Below are 16,629 nucleotides of genomic sequence, written 5' to 3' on the forward strand. Positions count from 1 at the left end.
TTGTCAAGGAGGGCTTATTAGCCTTAGTCACTTAATGGCCTTAAACAAAAGAAAACACCCTGTGTTAATGATATTATGGATATTCTGCAAAAAAGAAAAAAGCAAGCCTTTATCTTTTCCATAGCACACTGAAATATTTTCAGATAGACTAATATAATGTCAGGGATTTGCTTCGAAAGTACACAAGGTGAAGTAAAAGAACAGGGTTAGAGAATAAAAGGAACAAGATTGGCCACAAATAGCTAAATGATGAAGCTGGATTTGGGGAACATAGATATCTTTTAATACAGTTTCCTCTACTTTTTATGTATGTTTGAAATTTTGTAATAAAATGTTGGAATAAAAAATTTGAAACTGAACAAAAGAAAATAGTCTTTTGTCTATTTTTACTCCAATGCCCAATATGAATCTCAGATTTGGCCCCTCCAGTACAAACTGAGGGCCTTCCAGAACTCATCCAACAATGAAAAACAGAAAATTACACAAAAGCTTGGGAAAGATTTTGCTCAATACTGGAATATTTATATTTTTTGGCTAGACACCTTTCTAGAAGCCACACCCCTATGCAGTAGCTGATCTGTTTCTCTGTGGTATTGGAATCCATTTTCCTCACTTTTACCTATTCTCAATGGAAGAGGAGCGAGTGCAAATGAGAATACAGCTAATCCCACTCATCAACCATAAGGAGCTGGTCATGATTTATTTCAGTTGATACACCTGCCAATGTCATTTGAAACACAACTATGAGTGAATCAGCACCTACTGTAAAAGCTATATATATATATCCCTTTAACTTAAAATATTTAAAACTGAATTTTATGAAATTATCTAAATTGTAGCTGCTTCTTCTCTTTGTTTATATAGATATATAAAAAGCAAAAAACAATTGGAAGAGGAAGGGATAAATAAAATAAAGATTATCCTGTATCTTCATTTTCTCTAGCTTATACTTCTTACAAATAAGAAATAGTGAGTTAATCTACCAAAACTCCACTGTCAATCAAGAAAAAGTTTTTAGTTTCTTATGATGCATAACCTTCTTTTAGAAACATATATATATATATATATGTAGGCTTATATCATATTATAATCTGCTTTTTTTCATTAAAAAACTGTGAAAACATTTTCATGTTAAAAACATTGCTAGAATATGTTAATGGATGCATTCCTTCATCAAATTTTCATATTTATATCTAATAAATCATACTATACCTTAGGGTTTACAGTTTTCACTATTGACAATGATATAACACACAATATTTTCTCAATGTACATCTGTGGAGTCACCCAATCTATGTACAATACACACATGCATACCTACACACACCGTTTTGTTACAAATATCAAAATTGCTTCTCTGAGATATAGTAGCAGTTTATATGCCTACCAGGAATTTATTGTTATGCCTTGTAACATTCTTGCTAAAAATGGGACAGTATAATTTTATTTTACATGTTTAATGGGAAAAATTTCCTCAGGATTCACATAAACAACAGTATGACATAGATTTAGCCCAGTTCCAATTGGACATAATCATTACAATTAAAAACAAAGTTTTATTTAGGGTTTACATAGTATACATGTTGATGGTTTAACTAATAATAGTCACCGATATTTATTGAGCCTTCATTTTGGAGTAGTTACTTTCTCGGTGCTCTATATCTATTAACTCATTTAATCTTATTTCTGCATATCCATGAATTCATTTCATACTATTTTATCCTCCTTTCTAATCAGAGGAAACTGAAAATGTGGTTTATGCAACTAGCCCAAGGATTCAAAATTGCTGTTTGCAGTTACTGTGTTATTTTAATACCAGGGAGTAAGGCACCAAAGTTCCTGCTATTTTTATCACTATTTTTACCGCTGCACCATGATTACCAAAACTTAAGTCCATATATTTGATGTACATAAAGCAGTAACAGTGTTATTTCAGACTACTCACCAACAGTCTGGGATATGTTAAAACCCTGTATCACTTTGGAGATTTTAATAAGGAAATTAGAATGTTTAATAAATTAATTTTTTAAATAAATTAGAGTTTTTAATAATTATTTTAATAAGGAAAATAAAGTCAAGAAGGCAGATGGAAGTCACCTATTCTTGTGTTGTGGCAGCAGATTATTGACTTTTGCCAAAAGTGAAAAAGAGCAGGTTGACATGAGAGGAAACTGGATGTTACAGTCAATGTAACTGAGGAGAGAATGAGACAGTCACCATGACACCCAAAGAAAAAGTTCAGTTTAGTCAATAAGTAAGTGAGAGTAAGATGAAGATCCTTTTAGAGGCATTCTCTAACAATACCAACTTTACGATGCGATGCAGTGTGTTTTCGTCTTAAGGCCTGTCAAATGCAGTTAGAGCCTGAGTCTGAAAAAGCCCAATTATTTTTTTGTAAAATAGAGTCACCTGCTGTGGCGTAGATGCTGAAGTTATGCTGGGATAAGATTTCAATCCACATTAAAGAGAACTTAGAAACAAATGGACAATGATATATGTGTATCAAGAAGTAATTAAGCATTTCACAGTGTCATTGCTTGAAATGGAATGGCATTTTATTTCCCTATATAAAATTTTACTGAACTATTATCTTGATAGGTACTAGGACATTAAGTTTAAAGTTGTCTTAAACTTTGATTGAATGGGGAACGCTCTCTACAATTTAAGAAACTGTTAGAAATATAAAGTAGGTGATTTTATTCCATCTTCAATATGGTTTCTTTAGAAAATAGGAAATAGAGTCAAAGGCATGCAGACTGTTATTTTATTATGGATATAATATGGCATTAACCATTTAATTATGGTAATGTTTTATTGAAGACAAAATGAGGAAGATGAGTATTTTTACAACTTTATTGACGTATAACATATAACATAAGCTGCACATGTTTAAAGTATAAATGGGATGAGTTTTGACAGATGTACACACCCGTGAAGCCACCACCATAATCAAGATACTGAACATTTTCATCATCCCAAAAGGTTTCATGTGCCCCTTTGCCATCCCTTATCCCACCCCCAAGTACCATCAACCACTTTTCTGCCTTCTGTCACTATGGTTTTGTTACCATCTTTTAAAATTTTACATAAATGGAATTATATACTGGTTACCTGTATGTTTCTGGGTTTTTTTCACTCAGCATAATGATCAGTTATATCATTATGCATATAAATGGTTCAGTTTGTGTGTATATAAGTAGCTCGTACCTTTTAATTGATAAGTACTATTTCACTATATAAATATACCACAGTTTATCCATTCCAGTAGATGGACATCTGGATTGTTTCTGTTTTTTTGCTGTTACGAATGAAGTCAGTCATTTGGGTACAAGTCTTTGAATGCATGTATACTGTCTCTTCTTTGGGGTAAACATCTTGGAGCAAGATAGCTGCATCACACAATAGGTATATGTTTAACATTTTAAGAAACTACCACAATGTTTTCCAAAGTGCTTGCACCATTTTATATTCCCACGAGCAGTAAGTGAGAGTCATAGATGTTCTGCATCATTGCCAATACTTGGTATTGTTAGGGATTTTTTCTTTTTAGCTTTAACTATATATGGTGGTAGAAAATAATTTAAATGATTAAATATATGGTTATATAGTTTCAAATGAATAGTTCTATCTAAATTAGGATTTTTTTTAAACCTAGGACTTTTTAGTGAACAGTAAATTAATTTGATACTGTTCATCACATTAGTGCTTCCAGATCTTTCTACATTCCATAAATTTACATTCACTCTACCTTCCCCCCTTTCTGACTCTCCAAAAAGGGTAATATCTACTCAATAAAGGAATAAACATGCCTGTCTTTTTCTATTAAGCGATACTGTTCATTAAATAGTATTTTATGTATATTTGTTTAATAATATTTTTAATCATTGCTAAAATGTGTGTGGTTTGGATTTTATATGCATTATTCCAGTTATCACTAATGTTCAATAGCTTTTAGTGAATTTAATATAAATTGAAATTAATATGCTTAAAGTTTTATATATTTCATTTTTCTTGCATTAATAATCATATCTAGAAGATACAAAATAGAATAAATCTGAACTAACAGGAAAGGGGTAAAATGCCAAGCAATGATGTCAACTGAAAGCCATTTCTTTTCTTTTAATTATGCACTATGCTTTTTTGTTATTTTAAGATAACTGCCTACTAAAGTGGAAATGTGGCTTTAAAAATACAAAATATATTAATATTATATGTTCATTTTTCAGTTGTGCTTCCTAGTTTAAGTTCACTCTCAATCATTTTGATTAAATCACCTTTCATTTTCAACTGACCAGGATAAAAAAGAAAAAGGCTAAGGATCCATTCTAGACATAATATAACACCTATGTCCTTTAAAAGAAATGCATTATAGTCACTTAAAAATATCAAAGAATATTCTTGACCTTAGCAAGTTTTTTCATCTATTCCATGTGCAATTTCAAATCAATGACTCCTGGCTGATTCTTAAATTTCTTTAACTATGAAAACAAAATATGCTTGTCATAATGTCATTTATAGAATAAAATAAAACTGTCAGGGCAGAGTGGAAGAGGGGAGAAAAAGTGTATTTTCAGACAACTTTTTCTTCTCAACTGCCTGATTATTTCAGAATTAAATAGAGGATAGCACAAATTATTAGTCAAATAGGTAACATAATTTCATAGCTGACTGAAATTTTAGAAATAGTATAGTCTAATTTCCTCACATTTTCCAATGAAATTATTAACTAGAAGCTTTTTATATGACTCAAGGTTATAAAGCTAGTTAGTGCCGGAATTTTTACTATAGTCCAAGCTTTCTGAGATCCAGTTTAGCTTTCTTTATTTCCAGAGTTCATAGTATGTCAATACATGAGTATATATGAGTGAAGCTGGCTTTAAAAATGTGAAAAAGTTTATCTTAAAGGTAAATTCAGTCATTCTACCTCCATGACTTAACATAAGCAGAAATATGTGTAATATATGAGAATCTATTAGCATTCAGCAAACATTCCTGTGTTAGTATTAGCTCGATGCAGTGGTTGAAAGATCAATTTGTTATTACTTTGTTAGGCTGCTTGTTTATTTTTTGTGTGTTTAAAACAATTAACGTGAATGTTCTGGGATTTCTTCTCTCCTGATAATTAAATCACCACAAAAAGATATAGAGAGGTAATATTTGAAGCTGAAGTTTGTAGAGAAGCAAGATGAGATTCACGTAAGAATCATAAGACCAACATGTAAACAATTGTATTAATATAATAATAGTCATGCTCAAGAAAAGTCGAGAAGAAATCAAAGTGGAGAAATTCTTGTATCTATAAACCACAAGCTTCCTACCAGCTCAGAGTAATTTTTCCTTCATTACATCACAATCACAATCACAATTCTCATTCTTTAGAACAAACCCAAGTAAATGAAGAAAGAGTAGCTTCCATTTAGAAATCCATTTAGATTCTGTTTGACTACAACGTGATGCAGACAAACATATTTGTTAGACAAGGCGGAGAATGAAAAGCCTTTTCTGGAAAGGAGGACGTCAGCTTTTCCACTAAAGTATCAAACATCAAAGGACAATCACTCGCTCTTCTTCTTCCTAAATCCCCACCATGAAAATATGAGTAAAATACTTATCATAACCTATTTCACAAGATTCCTGTAAGAATCAAATGAGATAATAGATGGGAAATTTCTTGGCAAAGTTTAAGGACTGAATTGATTTGAATTATCATCATTTCCTTTTAGATAGAATTTTTATTAAAAGCTTTAAGAAAGTGTGGTCACAACATTTGTCTGTAAGATTATGAATGTGTCAGAGAATTTCAACAGACCATATGAAATAGTCGAATTCGTGTGAGGTTTAAGAAACTTCTAAATAAAGCTCGAACAAACTAGAAATGAATTTTTCAGCTCCGTAGTTCTTTTGAGCTTTGCTATTACTATACTTCTCTTCGAGAAGTGAGATATCAGAAATCATTTTAACTTTGGCCTAATTCAGTTTTGGTAAATGACTTTGAGATAGCCATATACTAGAGTAGGGTCACTTTCCTGTTTAAAAAAAAATGATAATTTCTATTTTTGAAAAATAGAGGAAATGAATTGCCAAAGAGAGAAAAATCTTTTTAAACTGACCCATTTGTGCTAATGAAATGATATCATTTGGAAGTTCTGTATTGAATTTATTTTTTAGGCTAAAGTTTATTTTTGTTGAATTTCATTTTCTGCTAAAACAATAGATAACAATGGTGGCCAAACTGTTATGATATAATATTTTATCAGTCACAGAACGCAATTTTAAGGATGCAAAAATGTATTTTGCAAGTCATTAAAACAAGATAATTTTCCTAATTCTGTTGGAAGAAGGTATTTTTGTTGATTTTAACATTCCAGAATTTCTAAGCATCTATTAAGATTTTACAGGTGAAGTGACCTGAATTTTAATTCTGGGATTCCTCTGTACTGTCTGTGTGGCATTGGTAAATTTACTTAACTTCTCAGAGCCTTATCTTAATTAATAAAAATTTTTAAAAGATAATAATGCTTGTTTAATAGGATTATTATAAGCATTTCATGGACAATAGATACAGCTGAAGCACAAACAAAGCATCTGGCACATAGCAAGCATTTAATATATGGTACCCGTAATTATCACTACTGTATCCTCTCTATACTCCTACACAAAATAGTATTGATTTGTTACTCATGCATATACTTCCACATAAAATCAATTATTCATCCAATATAGGTTAAAAAAATAATGAAAATTCGCTCATACTTTCTGTAAAACATGTTTGTAGTAAGAGACCCTTGGATTCTCTGAGGAAAAAAAAGACTAGGAATTTGCAAGTATCATCAATGCACACTTATGCAGTCATGGCTTTCCAGGCAGAAAGTACCTACTGTGGCAGCAAGTTAGCTTAGTGTGCACTTATTTTAGTTGGTGATGATATCTGCTGTCAGAAGAGGTTCAGGAAAATAAAGACTGTCTTAAGGTTTTAAAAAGTTTTAGAAAGAGGTCACTATTTAAGTTAAAAATCCTAAGAATGAGGCTTAGACCAAATACAAGAACAGAGAGCTTTTAACTGCATGACCAACCAAACATCAAACATGGAATCCACAAGATTTTCATTTACAAATGCTCTCTTAACAACTAGTCAGGATCTTCGCAGAAGATATTAGCAGTTATATTTCCTGTTTACTATTTACTTATAATTTATCTATGTGCCTCAGTTTTTATTTAAACAGTGTCTTTTCTACTAGAACACTCTAATGCCAGTCTATGATTTCATAACGGGTTCCCTCTTAGCAGCAGAAATTATTCTCCCTCTCCTGAAATATATCTACTGGCTTTCTTCATCTTCAGCTCTTACCCTCTACCAGATGAGGGAGCAAGAGACCTCCTCTGCATGGAATGCAGGCTCAGCCCTCCTCCTGAGGCTTCTCATGGGCGCATCTCCCTTTTAAGTTCAAGTGTCTGCCCTATTATAGCAACTTAGTTACACTGAAGTTCTATTTCGTCCAAGAAGTTTCGTCAAAGAGTTTTATTTTAGTGAGACACTTTTTTGAAATTTACTTGGAATATATACGGCAAACAAATTCTCTATTATGTATGTTTTGGGCATCCCTTTACTGAAACTTGGAGTTTTTCTAAGAAATATGTAAATATTACAATGCAAAATAGCCTCTCACTCTCTCTTCCTCTCTCTTTCTCTCTCTCTCTCTCACTCACACACACACATCAAGAGAATGCCACATGTCTCGAGTGAGACCTAATTGGAAAAAGAGAAATGCTGAACATTTCACACAGTATCATTGTGAGAGGACATTTGTCAGTTTCTCCCTGGCAATGAGATTTTTCTCGCCCTCAAGACATGCAAATGACTTTTTTCCTCTGTTCTTTTTATGTTATTTGAATAATTTTCTCCTATAGAAGTGAGAGCTGTCAAAAATTAACCATTTGGGACTACTGCATTTAGTTACGTGAATTTTTGCAGAGAACTAGATCTATTTTGGGCAGTGGTGACTTTTGATGTCAAAGATGTTGAGCAGCTTCTCGAGTGGTCCATGGATGGATGTCAGCAGGTTGTTAATGGCATGTGACTACATTTAAAATGTTTGACATTTGGGATCCTCTCAGCCTTGCTTGTTTTTGTTTTAGAAAATCAGTATTTCAACATATAAGAGAAGAAATGATTCAGTTAGGTGTAAATGTTATACTCTTCTATGTTATTCAGGTTAATAGTATAATGCAAACATTTCTCTAAGTGTGATGCTAACTTAAAATGCTGTTTGAAAAACCACACAAGCCAGTCTCTGTTCTCTATGCCTTGATTTGAGTGCTTGTGTCTGTAGGAAACTGCCAAATACGCTTATTTAGTATGAATACTTCCTTTTTATGAATCAGAGAGTTGCCCTCTGGAGGACTGTGACAAACCTTTAAATTCATTTCACTTAGACAAAGGTGGAAGTGTGTACCAGGCTTGGGGCAAAGACAAGCGCAGCTCTCTCTCTTATCACTTTGCTTTAAACATTTTTCAGCTTTCGGCTTGTCTTACAAATCTGCTCTCTCAGTCTATTAATTGCTTCACTGTACCTGATATCTAACACGAATGCACCTTGCAAAACAGCAGGAGAACGCACATTTGTTTAAGTCCTTCCTGACTTAACACTGTGGGTAATCTCCTTGCAAATTACAGTCGTAGTTGTAGTACATCCATAAGGTTGAAAAAGACAAGATTCCCAAGTGGCCCTGGTGCCTTTCCAATTCCCAGGAGACCCACCAACCCTCCGCGCGTGTTGCCTGCGCACAGGGAGTGTTCCCTGCTAATCAGGTCAATGATTATCGCCCAGCTCCAGGGACCTGACAGGAGCCTATCACAGCAGTTAGGGAGCCACCAAACGCAGCACGCTCACGGAGGATCTCCCGTTAAGAAACATCGCTTAGTCCTCATTTACTCACTGGAACCTCTGAGGATTTCAGCTTATCTTTTTGTCCTCTTAGACAGTGAGGGGATCACCATAAACAGGAAAAAGAAACACAGCATGCAGCTACTTGGAGGGTGTTGATTGAAAACTTCGATCTCCCCACCCCATTCACGGTTGATTTGACTGATTTCTCACCTCGTTCACAGAGAATATTTCAATTAAGGTAAGTGCTGCTCTCGATCTGCGTGACTGCATGGCACTGAATTTCTGCATTGAAAGTTCTAACTGACTAAACTGACATTCTGCACTGCAGCAAGTGACTGTTTATGTCAGGAAAAGGCTTAGTTTATAAGCAAGTGTCCTAGAATGAAAACCGGCGTTTGGGGATAATGATATTTCAGGGCAATTTCTTTTGATATATGTCTTCTGTCTTGCATCAAGAGAAAATAAAAAGAAATATGAAGAGAGAGCTAATGCCTCTTTTTACCTTTTTAATAATCTAGAGAACTGTGTAATGCTAAGGTTACTTGATTTTGATTGAAGTGTTTTGTTGATGTCATATTGTAAAGTCTCTGAGGCTAAAAGCTTCAAAGTTAAATTAGATGGAAAGAAAATTTGCAAATGAGAGTTGAGATTTTGTGCAGCTTTCTACTTTAGCAACATTCCCGAGCTCCCTCTGGGTTTAAGGATTTAAGACTAAATCCCTGAATATTTCAATAGTGTCCATTTAGGAATTAAAATTTAAATGATAAAGTTTCTGATGTAGCTGCTAAGAAAAATGAACTGAAAAGAACTGATATACCATTGATATGATTTATAGTTCTTATACAAGAGAGATGGATTTCTTTCATGAGATAGATTAATAAAGCAAAAGTAGAGAAAAATTAGCTTCTTTCTAAATGCTTATTTTTGAAAGGAGAATTCTTCAATAAGAGATTATGTTTTTATTGAAATCTTGGCTTTTATTTTTGAGGTTGCTCTTTGTTATCAAACTAGAGTGAATTGAGGTTAAGCTTGAATTATACATAGTTTAGGGCAATTATCTAAGTAATTCAAATAAACTAGTCCACATAATTTCTTCTAAATCCATTTTCCTCCTGAGTTTGTTAAAAATATTTAAAGAGAATGGAAGCAACTTTTTTCGGAACTTAGATTTAATTATCTGAACTTTTGCTTTTCTACTTTACTTTGCACATATAAATAGAGTCTGATGGTTTCATTCCAAATTATAATAAATTTCTATGTAATCAAGAACAATAAAATAATTCTATCACTATAATTATATATGACCAATTGATTGATTATGTATGTGAGTGAATAATAGTGAATGATAGCAACCACTTATCTTGTTATAATGTGGTACATATGCTTCAAAATGACTTCCAAATATTGAAAGAAATACTATTTAAAATATAAATATTTTATGGCATTATAAGATTATATATATATATATATATATCTTAAAGGATGTTACACAAATCAAATTTCAATAACTAATCTATGTTAAAGCACCATGTAAAAATCCAGCTGCTTTTGTGTAAACATTTATAGTAGTATGTTAAGTGTACTTTTTAAAATGAGCACTCATATTTCACGAAATGTTGGTTCTACCTCCCTCCTATGGGTATCCTGAGATGGGAAATTTTATGAAGATGTCAGAACACTGTTTATATTAATTGGCCATCCTTCTGAAATCCCCTGGAGAGCTTTTCAGGAGGATGTTGATGTTACTGCTTTTCCTGCAGGAATAAAAATTTTTAGGATACTCGAAGGCACTGACATGTACTTGCTGATTGTCTGGATGTTTTCCGCCAAAGCCTGAAGATATTTCCCTACCTCTGTTGCACTGAGACGTCTATTTCTTTTCTTCAGGGTGGTTCCTCAACTGATTCAAAGAAATGTGAGAGAAGAGTGTGTTGACTGTAGTTACTATCACTGGGTCTTTGGTGTTTTTTTTTCAAACAACCTTTAATAACAAGCAGAGGTAACACTAAACAAAGAGGGCCATATTTGCTGGTAACAAAGGATGTATATGACCACTGAAGGATGTGTTTAGTATATACTGAAATGTTTACAAATGACAGCAATTGTAGTTCTTATTCAAAAATATATACCTAAAGTTTTTAAAGGGCTTTTGTCATTGTAATTTGCATTATATCCGCTGAAAGGGAATGGAGAAAATCTTGGGTACAATTGAGAATTAGGAGATGTTTATTTTAGGTAGCACCTGCCCCCTCGATCAGACTTCCTTTTTTATTGTTATTATATTATCCCCAGATGCCAATTTACCTCTAGATTTTATATTGAATCCATTTTTCACTCATTTGATGGTAATTTATTCAGAAAACATCTTATAGCATAACCTCACTTAGAATAGACAGTTTCAAAATCTAAACCACAAAGTCTGGTAAAACTTTAGTAAACTTGTTTTAAGATTTATAACCTTCTCCTTGGTATGTGATATTTTCAATAAAAGACAATGGGGAGAGGCAGTGTCTAATATGCCTCTTAAATGCCAGACAATTGGAGTATAAACTGTGTATGTATGATTATATAAGTATCAAATCAAAATGATAATATGGAGGTTATTTACCCCAACTTTCTGGATGAGTAGATGTTGTGAGATGACACGTAACTGGGGCAGGTGGACCATAGTTAGTGGACCTATGGGTCAAACTCAGTCAGACTGTATTTAAAGCTCATAATCTTTGCACTATACTTCTTTATCACCTTATATGTGGTGACCTTTTCCAATATTTTACGTGATACTCATGAATATTTTAAGATGGTTTTTAAGATAGAGCAGCTTAATTATATTACCCTCAGAATAGTTTAACTCTAGGCTCATTCAAAATAAATGATTGTGTAAACTCCATAGCCTACAGTGTTTGAAACAAGCATATACTTTGTTCTTTTAGGTTCTGAAAGAGGTTAATGCTCAAGTCTGTGCACCAAGCTGATTCTGATTACTACTGACAGAAAAAGCACTCTACTATACGGATAATCAGTACTGAAATTCAGTATCTGTAATATGTGTATCTTCCCAAGAGAGGTGGACATACTTTTCAGGATAAAATCAAATAAAAAGTAGCAATACAAATTCAATGCCATTTATATTGCAATGAGATTAAAAAGAAGTTAAGGAGAATTCATGTTCTTGGCAAAAGAGATCCACAATGTTAGAAAAAAACATAGAAATTAACAGCTGGAATTGAATGTTGGAAAATGGGCTGAAAAAAACCCAGATTTAAATGTATAGGAGTCCATTTGCTTTATTGACTTCATATAAACCTTCTTATATGCATACAGAGATTTGCTATAGCTAAATTATGCTGATATTGTGACAATAATGTCCAAAACAAACTTTGGTCCAATCCATGACAAAAAGGGGAAGATGTTATAAAATTAAGGTCGAGCTGGAAAATTGAATATGATTAGCTGTCATATCCAAGGATGCGCTGAGATGGTGACTGGAGGTTAGGTTGCATAGTTATAAAATATGATCATTTATTGTGCTCCAACATGTTCTCAAACATTTAAAAAGATAATATTGTATCAGACACTGCAAATAATGAATTCAATAATCATTAAAAGCATAATCAAGAGATATATATGTATATTCTCTAACCACCAGGCAGATTAATTTTCCATTCTCTAGGTTTTATGGTAAGTTATCCTAGTTGTGTACAAGAATAACATAAAAACAAAGTGTATATAGACAATTTCCTTTATTACTGCTCCAAAAGAATGAACAGAATCTGTAAAAAGCAGTATTGCCGAGGAGCTTCTTAGGCTGAGTGTCCACAATGTATATGTCTCTCTGCCCAGAAACGATGACCGTGTGTCTAGACTCCACCGGCAACAGTAGATTTGACCAGAAATGAATGGACTTAGATTTAAGATAGCCATCTCTATAGTAGCCAGTGACCACTGTGTGGCCTTACAAAAGAAGCATGCCAATAATGGATGCTCTGTGTTGTTAAATAGCAAATACTGAACTTGGTGACTTGAAATATAAAATAAATACAGATAACCTGCAGTTGGTGAGCAGAAGCCGAGGTTGAGAAACATAGAAATGGTAGTCTGCAGAAATCATGAATAAGCGAAAGTTATGAGATTGGTAAGAAGGAAAGAAAAGAGGTATATTCCCTTAGGTCAATTAGAAGAGACACATTTTTTGACTCATCATCATGGCTAAGCCAAAGAAGAGAGTGCTTCCTTGTAGAGGGACAATGAGGTTGGTTATCCTGGGTGATATTCCAAAAACAACTTACAGCAATGAGACTTTTTCCTCTTTTCCACATTTATCTCTGTGGTTTCAATCCCATTAACCAATTCAAGCTGAGCACATCTGTGTTCCTTACAAACCAGAAGATTATAATTGGCCCAACATCATACATATTCATACTCTTGGTAGACAATGGATAAGGTAGAGATGTGTAGTGGCTATAAGTACAGGATCTGGGTTCATATCCCACTGAGGGTACTTGCTAGCTCTGTGACCATGGGCAAGTCAGTCAAGGTGTCCAGACTTTGTTTTTGTGATCTTTAAAATGGATCCAATGATAGTACCAATCCCACAGCAGTGTTGTGAGAAATAAAGGAGACAACTGATATAATATACTTACATTTACTCAGGTGCTCAGGAAGTGATACTCGTTATTATACACAAGAAACCTTGTTATTAGTCCCTCATCTTATCTGTCAAGTAGAGAAAATCAGGACCATTCTCTCTCCTTAGCAACAATGCACGCTTGGACCTTACCAGAAGCTCGTGGACCCACTTCATGACACTGTGTTTATATAAGTGAATGTTTCTTGAAAAACAGTAACTCAGTAGACAGTTTATAGAAAACTTCCTATTTTTGTCAATGACTGTTTGCATGCTGTAAAACCAGATTTGAATAGTTGAACACAAAGAGATTAGAGAGGCTGCAAAGCTGAAAATATTTGCTGTTTTGTGTTTTGCAGAAAATGTTTGCTGGCTTCTTATTTAGAAGAGAAACTAACTCATGTTGCGTGATATTTTTATTACAAGCATAATAAATATTTGGTGGAACATTTTTAAAATATCTTGAAGATAACTATCTAAATGTCTATTTCCAGACAGATTCAAGCTTATCATTTCCTCTTTTCTACTAATTCATCCATATTTTACTATAGGACTTAAATCCTCTAATTATAAATGTTGAAAAGTTATCAATTCCCAGATATATGTATAGATATAGATATATGCACAAGTATTCCAAATTTTGTATATTGATTCAAGTAATAAGCGTAATGAAAATGTATTTTCTGCAATAGCGTTCATTATTTTCCATCCTCCCAGCCACACATTCTTATATTTTGGTATATATACAAGAATCAACAGCTATGTGTCTTAAAGCAGCCAATCCCTGGGTCTCATACCTGGAGTACTGATTTAGTAGGGCTAGGAAAGTTACCCAGGAGCCAATTTTGAGATATATGCAGGTTATTCTGATAAAATCAGAATGCATAAGAAGGTGGCTTAATTGGGATTTAAACAATTTCCCAGGTAATTCTAAGACGCAGTCAATGCTGAGGACTGCTGCTGTAAACCGAGGACTCCCAAGCTCAAATGCACATGCGAATTATCTGGGGATCTTTTTCAGTGTTTCTGGAGTGGAGCCTGAGATTCTGCATTTCTAACAAGCTCCCAGGGGTGCCGGTGCTGCTGGTCAATGAGAAATGCTCCTCTCCTTATGGCCCCACTCAGCCCTATGGTTGCCACAGGCGGGTAAATGTTCAAGGACCTACCACAGGACGTGACTTACAGCCCAGCTCACTTGGGTCAACAGTTGATAAAACTTTTCAAGAAAGTCTTTCCATCACAGAAGAGTGATGGGAAGTTCTGAGCCAGGTCAAAACCAAGAAACATTTTTTTAAAAATCTATTGTTGATTTCCGCTTACCCCCTCTGAAAATAGAATAATTGGATGTTTTAGAAAGCAGCATAATTACGTAAGTATTGCTAACACAGATAAGAACCTTGTTTTGTTCACTGCTGAAGCCTTAGCACCTAGATCAGTGTCTATTGTATAGCTAGTGCCTATTTGTTAAAGGAAGGAAAAAAGGAAGGAAAGAATGGAGGAAGGGAGAGAGGGAGAGATCAATGCAGCTTTTAATCTCACCCCTCCAAACTTTTTCTACCTATTTCTATCTTTTCTTCACTATCTCGGTAGCTGACACTATAACCTACTCAATGGGTCAAGTTAGAAACCCAGCTGTCATCTTTGCTTTACCACTTCTCATTCTCTACACATCTAATCAAATCTGGTCCTTTCAATTTTGCCTTCTAAATCTCTCTCTTGTGGATTTTCATCCTTGCCTCCCCACAGTTCACACCACCTTCATCTGTCACTTGCTTATCATCTCTTTATTATTCTCCTCCTCTCCACAAAATAATGAGCCCTAGTGCCAGAAGATTGACATCTCTAAACACAAACTTGATCACATTACTCCTATGCTAAAGGTTTCCCTGATGGTGTTCCCTCTCTTTTAGGATATAATTCAAACTTCATGAGGCACCATTTGTATGCAAGGTCTCAACACTGCATCCTCTCTAGTCTTGCCTAATCTCTAGCAGTCTATTTCCCAGACATCTTTTGGTTCCTTATTCCTGAGATTTCATGCCTGACGCCTGTCATATTAAGCTGACTTTTTACCCAGCAAGATCGCCTGACATTCAGAACACAAGATGTCACTTCATCTAAATAGTTTTTGGCCACTGCCAGTCAGTTTCTATAACACACTTTATGCTCCTTCCACTCCATCCCTGAAACTCATTCCTTCATTTAGTAATGCTAAATTCCAAACTCTTTGATGGTGGGCTCTGCATGTTTTATTAACTACTGTATTTCCAGTGACAGACATTTACAGGTACAAATCCTTTGTAAAAAAAGGACAGATAGTGTTTTTCTCTGAATTCAAGAACAGTCATGTATTGTAAGCTTCTTCCTTCCGCTTGGGCAGTTAAATTCCTGCCATTCAGAATAGAATTTTGCTCCTCCATGTCACCTTCATGAAATGTCAAAAAACACAAAAATATAGTAACAATTAGATTAATTCAAAAATTTGCCGTGCCTGTAACCGCTAAAATGTGACGTATTTCATACATCTTATTCACCTTATGGCCTATGTAGATAGCTTATCCCTTAATCAACAGTAAAAATTGTTCACACACATGTGGTAAAGGTCACCTGTTTTCAATCAGCTCCTCTCTCTGTAATAACTAGGTGGCATTTCTCATCCATTTGTGATCAATGAATATGCATATTTTAACTCAAAAGTCCCTTCTCTTAAAAGCAACACTCTTATAGCTTCTTATTCCATAACTAAATGATGTTTAGTGCAGGGGAACTACAATTATTCTTGTTCTTAGGCTTTTTGATCTTTAGAGGCAAATAATTGATAGTAAAGAATAAACAATGGAAATTGGCTATAATAAAGAACACACCATAGAAATTGGCTCTACTTGAGAATCAGTAGTCAGAAAGCACATCCTGAATAGATGCTCTTTGATCTTTCATGTTTAAGGAATGATTATGCTATTATATTTAATATTACCATAATTAAACTGTATTTTATTATTTGCCCTTTAGATGGAGTGAGGTGAAATGGTCTAAAAATCAATATAGGGTAAACAACAGCATTCATTCTGGAAAGTATTTCTCTCACAAATATTTAGAAGCAATCTTCCCTGGAAC

At 34.0% G+C, this 16,629-nt stretch overlaps 1 protein-coding gene and 1 long non-coding RNA gene across 11 annotated transcripts in view; one reads left to right on the forward strand and one right to left on the reverse strand.

The window, feature by feature from the left end:
- Nucleotides 1-9,199, reverse strand: part of LOC139077855 (uncharacterized) — a 60,969-nt gene extending 51,770 nt beyond the window's left edge. For all 5 annotated transcript variants that reach the window (XR_011530440.1, XR_011530441.1, XR_011530438.1 and 2 more), the window contains exon 1: nt 9,099-9,199. This is a non-coding gene — a long non-coding RNA (uncharacterized lncRNA). The remainder of the gene's footprint in view (nt 1-9,098) is intronic.
- The window catches only part of CDH12 (cadherin 12), a 936,971-nt gene that overhangs the window by 530,790 nt on the left and 389,552 nt on the right, over nt 1-16,629 (forward strand). For 2 of the 6 annotated variants that reach the window (XM_070587153.1, XM_070587154.1), the window contains one exon: nt 8,980-9,126. The exons of 2 other annotated variants lie outside the window; for them this stretch is intronic. The gene's annotated coding sequence lies outside the window, so the exon portion shown is untranslated. The remainder of the gene's footprint in view (nt 1-8,979; nt 9,127-16,629) is intronic. 2 more of the 6 variants (XM_070587155.1, XM_070587156.1) reach the window with 1 other exon arrangement.

The sequence above is a fragment of the Equus przewalskii genome, chromosome 20 (genome assembly GCF_037783145.1).
Source record: "Equus przewalskii isolate Varuska chromosome 20, EquPr2, whole genome shotgun sequence".
Classification (NCBI taxonomy): domain Eukaryota; kingdom Metazoa; phylum Chordata; class Mammalia; order Perissodactyla; family Equidae; genus Equus; species Equus przewalskii.